Source organism: Oryctolagus cuniculus, chromosome 17, assembly GCF_964237555.1.
Source record: "Oryctolagus cuniculus chromosome 17, mOryCun1.1, whole genome shotgun sequence".
Taxonomy (NCBI): Eukaryota; Metazoa; Chordata; class Mammalia; order Lagomorpha; family Leporidae; genus Oryctolagus; species Oryctolagus cuniculus.
Genome location: NC_091448.1, coordinates 66,955,724 through 66,970,809, shown reverse-complemented (window position 1 = coordinate 66,970,809; position 15,086 = coordinate 66,955,724). Strand labels below are relative to the sequence as shown.

The window sequence follows — 15,086 nt, the reverse complement described above, 5'->3', positions numbered from 1 at the left end:
GGAACTCCTTTAGGTAAATACCAAGGGCCACACTTGTTCGATCATATGGTAAGAGCATTCTAAACAACTCAACTTTTCCAACCCTCTATGTCATAACTGACAAAATGTTACAGGAAACCTACAGATCTTCTGAACCAAGAGGAATTATTTCTGTAATACAGAGGTGTTTTACTTGATTCTGCTAGAATACTTTAATAAAAATATTATGAAGTAAAAGAATAAGGAGCCTCATTTCAAGCCTCCTCAGCCTATTTCAGCACATTTCCCAAAACTTTTTCCTAAGTAGCAGGGCTCTTCTTCCCCCAGATAAAACCCAGTAAAGCAGGGCTGTCCAGATTGAAGCAGGGCAGCGACCCAGGGCTCTACCTGTCTGGCATCCTTTCCCTGCAGTGGTCTGTAAAGTACCTCCTTGGTAAATGCTGGGGTTCCACCAAACATAATTGGAAAACTAAACTTCTATAGTCCTCAGTAGGACCATTGTTAGTGGTTGGAAAGTTTTTTAAGACTTGTTTTATTTATTCGAAAGGCAGAGTTACAGACATGCGGGGTGGGGAAGAGAGTGAGAGAGAGAGAGAGAAGAGAGAGATCTTCAATCTGCTGGTTCACTCCCCAGATGGCTACTACAGCCAGTGCTGGGCCAGACTGAAGCCAGGAGCCAGCAGCTTTGTCTGGGTCTCCCACATGGGTTGTAGAGGCCCAAACACTTGAGCCATCCTCCACTGCCCTGCTTTTCCTAGGCCATTAGCAGAGAGCTGGACTGAAAGTGGAGCACCCAAGACATGAAGCAGGGCCCACAGGGGATGCCAGCATTGCAGGTGACAGCTTTATCTGCCATGCCACAATGTTGGCCCCAGAAAGTTCTTTCTTACACTTGTCTATCACCTTTATCCATGGAACCCAGTTTAATTCCACTCTCATATGGGGGCCATTACTTTATCTCCTTTTTGTTTTTCAGTTAATTCAATTATTCTTCATAAGAAATGGTTTTCCATTTCCCATATTAGCCTGACTATTCTTTAGATGAATCTACCTTTCCACTATACTGGTCTAAGCTTCTCATGAAATATCCAAGGTTTTCACCATGTGGCCCTTACTGTTTTTCAGATCCTCATTTCCCTTCTTCCACTCATCAGACCCAAACATTCTGGTCATCCCAATTCAACTAACTCTTCCAATTGTATGAATATAATATAAAGCACTTATGCAGAGAGTCTAAAAATCCTCATACTTGTATATCCTGACATCTAATCTCTGCTACCCAGGAAACCACTAGTCCCCTGTTATCCATTTCCTTCTACTATTATTCCTCCCATCTTGTTCAATATATAAGTTCAAGGCATTGTTGTTGTAGCACCTTGCAGCATACGCATACCTTAGCATTAAATTACTTTCTAAACTACACTGACTGTATAGGATACTAACACAACCTCCTAATATGCAACATGTTTTCAAAGTAATCACTTCAGAACTTCTAGGTCCATTTCCTAAATTTCTCACCAAAGCAATAAAAGATATTCAAAACATGTCCAACTGACAAGATTTCTCTGGAAACAAATTTGTTTCAAGAGAGTGAGTAATTTGTTCCAGAGAGTGAGTATCCCATAGTGACTTGTATTGGATATTTATGCATCCTCATCTTTACTTAAAGTACTTAACTAACACCTTATTTTTACTTCAGTAGCATACTGCTAAATGACATAACAGCTGACAAAGAAAGGAGGGAGGGAGGGGGAAGGGAGAAGTCTAAAGATTCTAATCACATACCAGAGTATTTTATATTTTTTACTGACTGATCTGGCCAAACCAGGTCTGAAGTCACCTACTACAGAGGTATGCACTTATATATCTGCCAGCTTTTCTCAACAACAGATCTTCTCCAAACCACTATGCCAAAATCTCATATGGTCTCTTCAAACTTAATACCAATATTCAATTTCTAGGCTGTTAAGAACAGTCAAGACTTGCTAATTCTACTCTTTTGAACTCCTCAAAAATATAGAGGATTATATATAGAGAAGAGCAACTAACCAAAATGGATGCCAGTAAGTTTAGGAGACTAAGCACAACCACAGCCCTGGCCCCCTGGTCAGTGTTCCTTGTCTCAACACTATCAACAAGGCTGTTCTCATATGGGAAGCATGGTTCCTTCATGGAAGAAAATTATGGAAAAAGATTGACTTGGACACCTGGGCAGAGCTTCAGCAGCATGAAGAAGCTACTCATTTGCAACTTCCCTGCTGTCCCGATCCACTCAAAAACAGCTTTCTTTTTTTGATCTGGGCTTGGGAAAACTTCAGGGAGCAATAAAAACAGAGCAAGTCTTGAGGGGAAACAAAGAATATAAGGGAATTCACAGCACAATCCCCATACTACTTAATTCCTTCTTGCTCATATAGTCATTGACAAGATAGTAATTTTAGTCCTTTCCATCCTTCCTTAGCCCTCCTTCCCCAATCAGATTTCCCCTTGGAGCAATTTAATTACAGTCTCCTGCCAGATACAGTAATATAGGATTAAAACATTACATACAACTTTACCATTTATAAAGGGGGAATTCCCTAGATTAAGGGACTGAATGGCAGAGTAATCTGTGTGCTCAAGCCTTAGATGGCTAACTGCTGACATCAGCATGCTGCTTTAGCTTTTTGGGAAGTGAAAATACTGCCATGTTTTAAACAGGATTGCAATAAAGATGAACATCATTCTCAAAATTACCAGCAAAGTGTCACGATAGCAGAGGAAAATCTTTTTATTAACATTTGTAGAAATCTAGAAAGCCCTGTGATGTCTCCAGCTTCATCTTAAATACTGCATTTCTGTTTTCACACACTAACACATAGCTATTTTTTTTAGCTGAATAAGAGAATAATCCTGGAGTTAAATTAGTACTCAAAAAAAGTAGGTTATGGCTATGCCCTGTTTAACCACAGTAAACATTACAAAGTACAAAGGTCTGTGAAAGCACTTCATAAACTGGTAACTGCTAGAGCTTTATACATTACTATATCTTTCAAAAGTAAGAGTTAACAGACATAGTAGGCTAGATACTCTCTAAGCCTATTACACTGAGCTTTTCAGTCTTAGTGAAATATCTCCCCTCCCTTCCTATCTCCCATATTGAGTGAATGCTCACTAAGCCAAGTACTTCACTTGAAACCAGCAACCAGCAATGAACAAAAGCTAGTCTGCCCTCTCAAAGTATACAAATTAAAGAAAAAAAGAACCCACTACCATTAAATAGTTAATTACATTCCACATGAGTGAGATCATGTGGTATGTGTGTAGGACTGACTTATTTCACTTAACAAAATGTTGCAAATGACAGAATATCATCCTTTTTAAAAGCTGGATAGTATTCCACTGTGTAAATATAACACATTTACTTTATCCATTCATTCATCCTTTGATGGACACTTATGTTGATTCCCTTATCTTGGCTATCATGAATAATGCGACAATAAACATGGAAATACAGATAACTCTTTCATATACTGATTTCATTTCCTTTGGATATATACTCAGTAGAGGCATTGCCACATCATCTGTTTAGCTGTATTTTTAACTTTTTAACAAATTTCTATACTGTTTTCCATAATGGCTATACTAATTTATGTATCTATCAACAGTGTGGAAGAGTCAACTTTCCTTCACATACATCTTCCCCAACACTTGGTATTTTTTGTATTTTTTGATGATACCCATCCTAACTGAAGTGAGGTGATTATCTCATTGTGGTTTAAATTTGTATGGTAAGTTCTATTTCATATAACTGTTGGCCATTTAAATTGTCTGTTGAAGTCTTTTGTCCATTTTTAATCATGATTGGTTTTCTGTTGAGTTGCTTATATATTCTGGATATTAACCCCATCAGATGTATAGTTTACAAATATTTTCCCATATCCTACAGGTTGCCTCTTCTTTCTGTTGATGGTTTCCTTTGCTGTGCAGGTGTTATATTACACAGTAGGGTAACTACAGCTAAAAAAATGCATAATATATTTCAAAATAGTAGAAAAGAAGATTTTGAATGTTCTTATCAAAAAGAAATGATAAATGTTTGAAATGGTGGACATGTTAATTATGCTGATTCGCTCATCATACAATATACCTATTGAAACATTACAGGACACTCCGCAAACATAAACATGTACAATTATGTGCTGATTTTTTGAAAAATTAAATATTTTGTCCTTCCCAATCATAAGTATCACAGAAAAGAATGAGTTTGCCAAAATATTTTTAGGCTGATCTTCACTGAATTATATTTGGCATTACATGAGATATTTTAATATCTATCATCAACATTAAGCTCAGAAATTAAACAAAATTATCAAAAATATGCAAATGCTGCCGGCGCCGCGGCTCACTAGGCTAATCCTCCGCCTAGCGGCGCCGGCACACCGGGTTCTAGTCCCGGTCGGGGCGCCGGATTCTGTCCCGGTTGCCCCTCTTCCAGGCCAGCCCTCTGCTGTGGCCTGGGAGTGCAGTGGAGGATGGCCCAGGTGCTTGGGCCCTGCACCCCATGGGAGACCAGGAAAAGCACCTGGCTCCTGGCTCCTGCCATCGGATCAGCGCGGTGCGCCGGCCGCATCGCGCTGGCCGCGGCGGCCATTGGAGGGTGAACCAACAGCAAAGGAAGACCTTTCTCTGTCTCTCTCTCTCTCTCACTGTCCACTCTGCCTGTCAAAAAAAAAAAAAAAAAAAAAAAAAAAAAAAAAAGCAAATGCTATAAATGAAAGCCCAGGTTCTACCGGCAAAACAAGTGGAGAAAACAAAGAGGAAAGCCCACAAGGAAAAGTAAATAACTTTTCAGTATCTGGCATCTTTATTATTGGATTGGAACTACCCTAACTGCCGTCACTTCAGACATATTCACATACACTAAGAATTTCTTTTCAAGAATACTTCAGAACACTCATTTACAGTGTTCAATATCAAGCCATGTAGACCATTTTATTTTTCAGAAAAAGATTTACTGAGCATTCAGAGGATAAATAAGGTTGATGAGCAATAATAGAAAAATTATTTTCCCAAAGATATTGAATTTGTGTTTTGTGTTACATTGTAAAAAATAATAATATGGGCCTGATGCTGTGGTGTAGCCAGTAAAGCCACTGCTTGCAGTGCCAGCATCCCATATGGGCGCCGGTTCTAGTCCCAGTTGCTCCACTTCTGATCCGGCTCTCTGTTATGGCCTGGGAAAGCAGAAGACGGCCCAAGTCTTTGGGCCCCTGCACCCCATGGGAAACCCAGAAGAAGTTCCTGGCTCCTGGCTTCGGATTGGCACAGCTCCGGCTGTTGTGGCCATCTGGGGAGTGAACCAGCAGATGGAGGACTTCCCTCTCTCTCTCTGCCTCACCTTCTCCCTCTGTGTAACTCTGACTTTAAGTAAATAAATAAATCTTTAAATAATAATAATACAATTACTCTTAACAATTAGGTATTTAAACTAAAAGTTACCATCCTCAACTTAGAGGTAGGAGATTCTGCTCCTGGCTTCAGGACATCACCCTGGTCAATTTACATAGTCTCCTGAACCTCAACTTTCCCATCTACTCACTAAGGTCAAATCCCACCCAAAAAACAAACTCTAAGGTCCCTCATCATGTTCATGTAGGGCATCCATCAACAATAGTTTGAAACGTGAGAACTTCAAGTCCCTAGAACATCACATATCCCTCTAATTATTTTTCATTTTAAAGTTGGCCATCGTTTATATCTCCACTGAATACTAATTCTACTTCTATATCCGTCCAGATAGAAATAGTAGCACTAGATTGTCTCTTTAAAAGTTCAAAATTATCCAAAAAAAGTCTTCAGTCTGAGAATCTAAATACTTCCTTCACTATCTTATTACATTGCTAAGAAATTATTTACTTACATTCTCTTGGCATGCAATCAACAACATGCTCTTCAAATTTTGGAAAATTCCATTTGGAATTCTAGCAAGCCTGGCTGTATTCCCATTCTGGCACAAACAGATCATGTGCTCAGCTCCCTTTCTGCCACTTCCTCTCAGCTGAGCCTCTCCCCCACAGAGTTCACGCCCAGCAGAGCATGAAAGGGAGGGAAGAGGTCGCTCTGCAGCCACACAGGAATTCCTGCCCAGCATAAACATGCACAACAATACCCTTTCACATTTCTTCTTTGGATTGAACAAGTGCACCAGAAGTTTTCAGTTCAAACAGATATATGCAAAACTCTGTAAAATATTTTCAAGGCATTAATAAGAGGAAAAATGTGAAAGATGGCTGAATCTAAAATTCCAAGTTCTTGGAATATCAGCCAAGTATAGGCCATTTAACAATCAGTGACCTCAAAGTTTCTCAATCAAGTGAATGTCTTTTTGTTTTCTTAAGACATTAAAATTTTAAGTTTTCAAACTGTCTAGACTTAATTTATCTATGCTTTAGGAAGAATGAGGGTAGATAATCATCTCTCCCTGTCTGAGGTTAAGTGGCCCCTTGGATTTCTTATTTATCTCCTAAAACTTGGAACAGACTCTGATTACAGTCTGAAGATCACAGAAAATGAATAGCGTGAAAATGAAAATTTTTAATTTAAAAATACAGTGCAAAGCTGCCGTCTATAAAAAATCACTCTCCAGCAGTATCTTCTCAAGTAAGAATATGCCCTGCTACTTCCCCAATTTAATTGTAAGAATATTGTATTTGTACATATGCTATACCTCGTCTTAATCTCACAAAAACAATGAGGTGCTGGTTAGAGTGACTATAACTGTCATTGGTAGGCTTTCAAACTAAGGTTTGGGGCTAGCGCCATGGCACAGTGAGTAAAGTCAACACCTACACTGCTGGCAGCCCATTTGGGCAGTGGTTTGAGTCCCAGCTCCTCCATTTTTGATACAGCTGCCTGGGAAGTGGAGCAGAAGATGGTCCAAGTGCTTAGACCCCTGTACCCACAGGGGAGACCCGGATGAAGCTAGCTCCTGGCTCCTGGTTTCAGCCTGGCCCAACCCCAGGTATTGTGGCCATCTGTGGAGTGAACCATTGGATGGATGATTCTGATTCTCATTCTCTCTCTTTCTTTCTCTCCTCCCACCCTTTGCTTCTCCCTAACTTTGACTTTGAAATAAATAGGAGCCAGCGCTACGGCATAGTGGGTAAAGCCACTGTCTGCAGTGCCGGCATCCCATATGGGCACCGGTTCAAGTCCCAGCTACTCCACTTCCAGTCCAGCTCTCTGCTATGGCCTGGGAAAGCAATACAAGATGGCCCAAGTCCTTGGGCCCCTGCACCCGTGTGGGAAGACCTGGAGGAAGCTCCTGGCTCCTGGCCTCAGATTGACACAGCTCCGGCCATTGCCGCCAATTGGGGAGTGAGCCAGTAGGTGGAAGACCTCTGTCTCTGTCTTTCCTTCTCTCTCTGTGTAACTCTTTCAAGTAAATAAATAAATAAATCCTTAAAAGAATAAACTAAGGTTTCAGGAGATTGAGAGCTTTGTTCAGAAAATGTTATTCTTATCACATGACTCCTCCAAAACCTATGTTCTTACTTCTGTCCTCTGAACACATGGGACAACATTACTCTAAAATTCCTTTCTTAAAATCGTTGTGCTTTCCGTCACTATAGATTAATTTATGTTTTCTAGAATCTTTTATTAATGGAAGAATCTATTATGCACTTTTTGTGTTTAGAATTTTTTTTTTTTAAATTTGAGAGGCAGATAGACAGAGTGAGATCTTTCACCTGCCGTATCACTCCCCAAATGCCTACAACAGCTGTGGCTGGGCCAGGACAAAGCCAAGAGGCTGGGACTCAATCTGGCTTTTCCAGGTGGTGGCAGGAACCCAAGAACTCAAGCCTTCCCACGCTGCCTAGCAGTGTTCACATTAACAGGAAGCTGGAATCAGAAGCAGAGCTGGCACTCAAATGCTCTGATATGGCATGTGGATGTCCCGAAATGGATACTGAACTGTTGCGCCAAACACCTGGTATTTTGTCCACCTTTTTAACTCAGCATAATAAATATTTTGAGTCATTCATGTTGTTACTTGTACCAGTAGTTCATTTCTACTCATTGCTTAGTAGTATTTCATTGCATGGATATACTACAATTTGTTTATTCATTATTCAGCTGACGGACATTTGTATTACTTACAGCTTTGGTTATTATGAATCATGTTTCTTTGAACATTCACATACATGTCTTTGAGTGGACATATGTTTTTATTTTTTCTCTTGAGTAGAATCCTAGAAGAATGTTTACATCATATAGTAGGCATATATCTAATCTTTAAAGCATTTACCAATTGTTTTCCAAAGTGGCTGCACCATTTTACATTACAAACAGCAGTGTGTTTTTTTTTTTAAGGTGACATCACAAGAGATATAACAACTGGGAAGGAGCTATAGACCCCAAAGAAGAGGCATGTTCCAAAGTCAGATGTACTCAAAAGTATCTCATCCACAGAAAATAATTCACACAAAACCAGATGTAAATGGGTAACAGTACAGACACTCCATCCTACAAAATGACTTATAGTTATGTTGCCCAAAATTCCATCACAAAGACATTTATTTAAATAGAATCAATATAAGGTAAACTCATATTTGGGAACTCTCACATGCAAAGAAAGGAGGTTCTTAAAAAGGCAGCAATAAAATTGATGCAAACAATCACAACAGCAGCTCACATGAGCACTACATACAAGTCCGGCACTATGCTAACTAAGGTCTGTAAGATTTATATGGAGCCACTTTAGTGATCACCATCTCTGTTTTGCAGGGACAAAGAGAAGTCAAGAATGTGGCCCTACATTTATAGAGCTTGTAAGAGGTGGATTCAGAAATCCTTGACTCCAGACAATGCTTTTTGTGGCTATGCAATGCTGCACCTGCAGGTTTCACAGGCCTTAAAGCCTACTTGGAAGATACCTTGCTGGAGCTGAAAACTGCTATCTCTTAAGCCACACTACTTCCTCTGTTTCTAATTTTTAGCAAAGAACTTTTTATTACTTATCTGTTTCCCCAAGCTCATTTTCTACTTGGAAAAAGAGGAGCTGATCAGTAAAAAGGAATAAAGTGGATACACTAGGTAGCTATCTTTTAGAGTAAACTGAAGCCAGGCATTATGGTTTTGAACATTAATTTGATCAGAATTAGGTTCACTTGAGTAATCATGGAGGCACCAATATTGTTTCCCAATGACCAACATGAAAGGGGAAAAAATAATCACCAAGTCAGTCATCAGTCCTACACCTACCCACGACTGCTAACCCAACTATACACCAGAGTATAAGAAACAAAACAAAAACAAAAACCCAAGTTCATGTCTGAAAAATCTGGTTGATATCACCATACATGTAGCTAGAAGCACTGTCGGCAACCTCCTTACTTCTCCAGCAGGAAAAATAAAACTATATTATGCAAAAGTCAAGTGTTTTGGGGGTCAGGGTAAAGAAGATGAAATGATAATGGGTAGAATTACTAAAAACTTAGGAAAAATTTTATCTGTTTAAGTGAAATAACTTTATTCTGGAAATACTAGGCAAGCAGTAGGTTTCATGGATGGATTACAGTTTGTTCCCTACTTCTCCCCTTCTATATTCTACAATACTTAATGGGCCTCATATTTAGGGAAAAGGCTAAAATTGAGACCTTTAGACTATCCCCAAAAGTCAGCTGATTTTTATTAGATCCATGGCCTCATACAGGAACAATCAGCAGACTCCTTGGCTTTACATAAACCTGGCCAGCTTTCCCAGCACTCTAAACCTATCAGGTTTACTAGCAACTCCATCTGTTTTCCATAGCTGGTATACTGTCCTCCTCACCCATGTTCCACATCCTGTCACCTAGATGACATCAGCAATGGTGCATCTCAGAGAAAGTGTAACTGGAAGGCATGCGCCAGAATATTAAAAAAAAAAAAAAAAAGACAAATTGATAAACTGGTCCATTCAAAGGTGTGACATAACCCTGAGAGGTGTGATCACTCATCATGATGCTTCTACCCTTCCTACCCAGTCAGGCCAGCTGAACACATGCTTTCTTCAAAAGAATTCAGGTTTTGGTGAGATCACGGAAGTAAAAAAAAGGATGAAAGGGTTTTTTTGTTGTTCGTTTTTTAAGTGAATAGCAGCTTTATGTAGAAAAAGTTAGGAAGATTTTGGCAAAGCAAAAAAAAGCTAAGAAGGGGCAATAATTGATTCACATTTCCTTTTTACAAAAATTTAAGCACTACCTTAGTTTACTTTAGTTTTCTTAGCCAGCCATTCTTTCCTGAAAATATAGTTCAACTTCAACATATGCTTTCCAATAATTTCGAATTCTGAATTAATAAAATTTCAGCAATTTGTGATTTCATCTTAATTACTCCCATATGAAGGTTGATGGACTGAAGAACAAAGTCACAGGACAATAGCTGTTGGGCCAGCAAATGGTAGGCATAAAAAGCAAGACAACACACAGGAGTGTTTGTGCATGTGCTACATACGTAAATCACCAGATGAAGGGGCTCAACGACACAAAAGGGAAAAAAGCTTTATCACAGCCAATGTGTCGAAGCCTGCAGGTCCCACAATACCTACTAAGGAGGATAATTTTATTCTGGTTATCTCAAGTTGAAGTCAACTTTGAAAGATGTCTGATGATAAGTAATGCAAATACCAAATTCTAGTTGTTTTTGTGGTTTATTGTGAGGAGCCAACAGATTTCTTTAACTTTGGGCAGCACCCACAGAGCCATTTGGATGCACTTTGATGTCTGTCACCATGTAGCAGCCATGTGTAACTTGTCAATATTTGATAACAGATATCAGCGAAATGATTAGTTTGGTACTTTTAAAGAAACTGCAGATTCACGGAACCTTCATGCTGTACACAATCACTCAGATGACCTAATCAGTCCTCTTCTCACAGATGAAGGAATTGAGACTTTAAAAAGGAGAAATTAAGCAGTATGCACTAAGTGGAAAGAACATGAATGAAATCTCTTCTTCAAAAGCAGAGAATTAAAAGCAAATCAAAGAATCAACACCTTTTAAACAGAGAGATACTCTTTTGCTTCATTTTTACACAAAAATCCATAAATTATATCCTCTCCCTCTTACAGAGCAGAGCTCTCATCATGTCAGATTAGGTATTTTCTCAGATATACTCTCATTCTTTCAGACAAACATACTACTTTACTGTTCTATTCTTTTACCTTCAATTCTAAACCCCATCATCTAATTGGAGTCTTATCATAATGAATCAATGCTGAAGCCCAGCAAGTTAAGCATGTTTATTAATTCTCACTTTACAGAAAAAAATACCAAGTAGCATAATCTAAATGTAAAGTGATCTTTCTTTTAGAAATAAGAAAATGAGAGGTGGATACTTTGGAATTTTCCCTCCAAGACCCTCAAAAGAAGGGAATACTAGCTCTCCACAAAAAAAAAATGCACAATAGGCTACATTTCAGAACCAAGGAAATTTGGAATAAATATTTTAGAGACAATCTAATAACTGTCCTGAGGAATTCCAATGGTATTTCAACACTCTTACTTAAGCAAGAGGGAAAGGGATAGTATCATGCACAAATCTAGACCCACACTGTATATCTCCATGTGTAATCCAGAGTCAGCTTGTGTATCTAGGAGCATGAGATTACTAATATCTCATTCGATAAAGAAAAAATTTTAAATCCCGTGTGATTCAATGACTTTTATAGGTCAGTCTGACAACAGGCAATTTCGATTTATAGACTGCTCTGCAAAGCTATTGGGTCACTGTATACTAGAAAGTAGGGCTGATACAAACTAAGTATTTTTTCCAGTGGTAATTAATACAATGACTTATGGTTAGTAATTTTTGATGATCCAGAACTTGATTCAACAATTATTCTAACAAAACTATTTCTAATCTGCAAAGCTCTTGACACCTACTACCATGCAAAATGGGAGATCCCAGAATGTCCAGCTTAAAACATCTGTCAGCTATTAACCACAATGAGAAAATTCTGAGTTATGTGCAAAATAGATTGATTTATTCATTCACATTCTCTACCTCATTCCCTCTCTCACTTTGCCTCATTTCTTCATCTCCCCACCCCAGTGGTACACAGCAAGGACTGGAAAACACTTTCTACAACAGGCCAAACAATCAAGAAATTACCTTTGGCAGGCTCTGCTTTTATGACTCAAAAAGAGCCATAGGCAACTCAGAAAAAATGTCTATGGCTATATTCCAATAAAACTTTATTTATAAAAACAGGCACTGGGCCAGATTTCTGATACAGAACAGAAATTATCAAACTTTGGCTTGCAATAGAATCACCAATAAGGTTTATTAGTAGATCTCTGGACCTCATCCTTAAAGTTTCTGATTCAGTAGGTCTGCAGTAGGGCCTGAGAGTTTACATTTTTATTAAGTTCTCAAGTGATATGGATGCTGTTGGTCCAGGGACAACATTTTGAGAACCACAGGTATAGAATAATGTTCTATACCGAGTTTATGGAAGGCTGAAATGTAATGAACAATGAAGAAAGTAGAAACCACATACTGCAAACTTGATTGCTAAATTTATAGACTATGTCACATGAAGACTTACTGTTAAGTGCCATAATATTATCTGTTCCTGGATGATGGAAATTTATTCCCATACGTCCTAAAAAATAAAATTATTTTATTTTAAGCACAAAGAAAAAACTTCAGTAATCATTTCAAAAACACTGAAAAATAAGAACATTACAAAAAGCTAAAACAAATTAATCTATAACAATACTATCAAAGGCCAAAGCAGTTACAACAATTCTTAAATCAAGTCATAAAACATACACATGAAAAGTCTTAAAACAAAGCCAAAGTCTCAACAACAAATAAAATATAACAAAACAAAAAAAGAAGCTTCTATTACAATATTCTAAAGTTTAATACATCTTCCAAATTCTGATTTAAACATGCCAACTCTGCATTAAACAGCCAAAAAAAAAAATCGAAGTAGTATATAAACTTAAATGAGAGAATAAAAAAACAGGTTTCACGGAACTTCAAAAATGTAACATAATTATAAGTAGCAACTAGAAGACGGTAAAATTTATATAACATCTACAGTTGGGGGAAAATGACTGGCTTAAAAATCTAGGGTTCTCATGCCGTCCCTACCATTAACTAGTTATACGACATTGGGCATAATGATATTCTCTAGACCTTCATCCTTACATCTATAATTAAGAGTTGCAAACCTTAGCCTATCCAAGTCAGCTCTTGTTTTTATAGATCTCTGAGCTAAGAATCATTTTTACATGTTTAAAAGGCTGTAAAACAATACAAAACAAAAACTAATATGCAACACAGGCCATGTGGCCCATAAATCCTTACATGTTTCCTTTAAAAAAAAAAAAAAAGGGCCGGCACTGTGGCAGCGAATTAACACCCTGGCCTGAAGCGCCAGCATCCCATATGGGCACCAGTTCTAGTCCAGGCTGCTTCTCTTATGATCCAGCTCTCTGCTATGGCCTGGGAAAGCAGTAGAAGATGGCCCAAGTCCTTGGGCCCCTGTACCCATGTGGGAGACCCAGAAGAAGCTCCTGGCTCCTGGCTTCAGATTGGCACAGCTCTGGCCATTGCAACCAATTGGAATGGAAGACCTCTTTCTCTCTCTCTCTGCCTCTCTTCTCTCTGTGTAACTCTCTGACTTTCGAATAAATAAATAAAATCTTTTAAGAAAAAAAAAGAATGGTCTTCAAATTTCCCCATACTATTTTAAAATGTTTATTTATTTTATTTATTTACTTTTTAAATTTCATTTGAAAGAGAGGGAGAGACAGATGGAGTGAGATCTCCCATCTTACTGATCCACTCCTTAAATGCCTCCAACAGCTGAAGCTGGGCTAGGACAAAGTCAGGAGCCTGGAACTCAATCCGGATCTCTCACTCGGCTGGCAGGAATCCAAGTACTTGATCATCATCTGCTGCTTTCAACAGTGCACACCAGCAGGAAACTGTATAAGAAGCACAGTAGCTGGAACTCAAACTAGATACTCTATTTTGGGAAAATATGCAGGCATCCCAAGCAATAAGTTAAATGCTGCACAAATACCCACCCTTAAAATATTTACTCTTCAACCCTTCACAAAGTTTGCCAACCCCTAGTATATAAGATGACATATAAGAATCAGATCCTTGATGGCTCCCAGGAGTAAAAGTAGAAGATGCAAATGTTTGGTAAGATCTTTTCATGCATTATTTATTTGGGATAAGAGGTGGGTCTATCAGCAGAAAAATTAAACACAGAGAGTCTTATATGAGAAAAAATGACTTAGTATACATTTGATGAATTCCTTTAACAAAATAGTTATTGAAAGAATGATTTTGTGTAAAGTTAGTTTCTATAAACTCAACTCTGCAAGATTTGAAAATGTTTATTTTATTTCACTGTCATTGTTTAAATAAAAGTCAACACTATTTTGGAGAAGAGTGGTACAGAGAAAACTGGAGATAAGGTAAAAGTGATGATTGACTTTTATGACAAACACTATTTTACATTGCAAAAGGGTCAAACATGGTATTAAACTCTCGTATGGGAGACTGGAGGAAAAAAACATCATCAAGCTCTTCTGGTACAAAAGGAGAGCATCACAGTGCACAAAACAGCATTTGCCTCAAATTAAAATGGGGAATCGTGAATTCCTAGATAAATCCAATTTTTACCTAGATAAGGCCATCCTAAAGAGCTTCAGGTCATGATAATTTGTGAAAGATCATTTTATATCAACAGGCAGGGAAAAAACCCAAAACCCTCAAAAGTTTAATGTCACTTGTATTGATGTGTGTGTACACGTCTGTGTATTGTGTATTTAAAAACTGGAAAATCATCAGCAATTGATGGATTCTAAAGAAACTTCTAATTTTACCATGATGCACTATAGGATTTTCAAAAAATTTATGTTGGGTTTAATTATTTAAATATTTATTTATTTATTTGAAATGCAGAGATACACAGAGAGAAGGGGAGAGGGAGAGGAAGGGGGAGAGGGAGGAGCCAGGGGCTTCCTCCAGGTCTCCCATGTGAGTGCAAGGGCCCAAGCACCTGGACCATATTTCACTGCTTTCCCAGCCACATTAGCAGGAAGCTGGATCA

The 15,086-nt window shown here is 38.3% G+C and overlaps 1 long non-coding RNA gene across 2 annotated transcripts in view; it reads right to left on the bottom strand.

The window, feature by feature from the left end:
• Positions 1 to 437: 437 nt before the first annotated feature.
• Positions 438 to 15,086, bottom strand: part of LOC127489694 (uncharacterized) — a 33,963-nt gene continuing 19,314 nt past the window's right edge. The window contains exons 2-3 of one of the 2 annotated variants that reach the window (XR_011383796.1): positions 12,555 to 12,611; positions 438 to 10,897 (exon numbers count right to left, since the gene is read on the bottom strand). This is a non-coding gene — a long non-coding RNA (uncharacterized lncRNA). Of the gene's footprint in view, positions 12,612 to 15,086 lie in introns of both variants that reach the window. The other variant, XR_007917612.2, reaches the window with a different exon arrangement.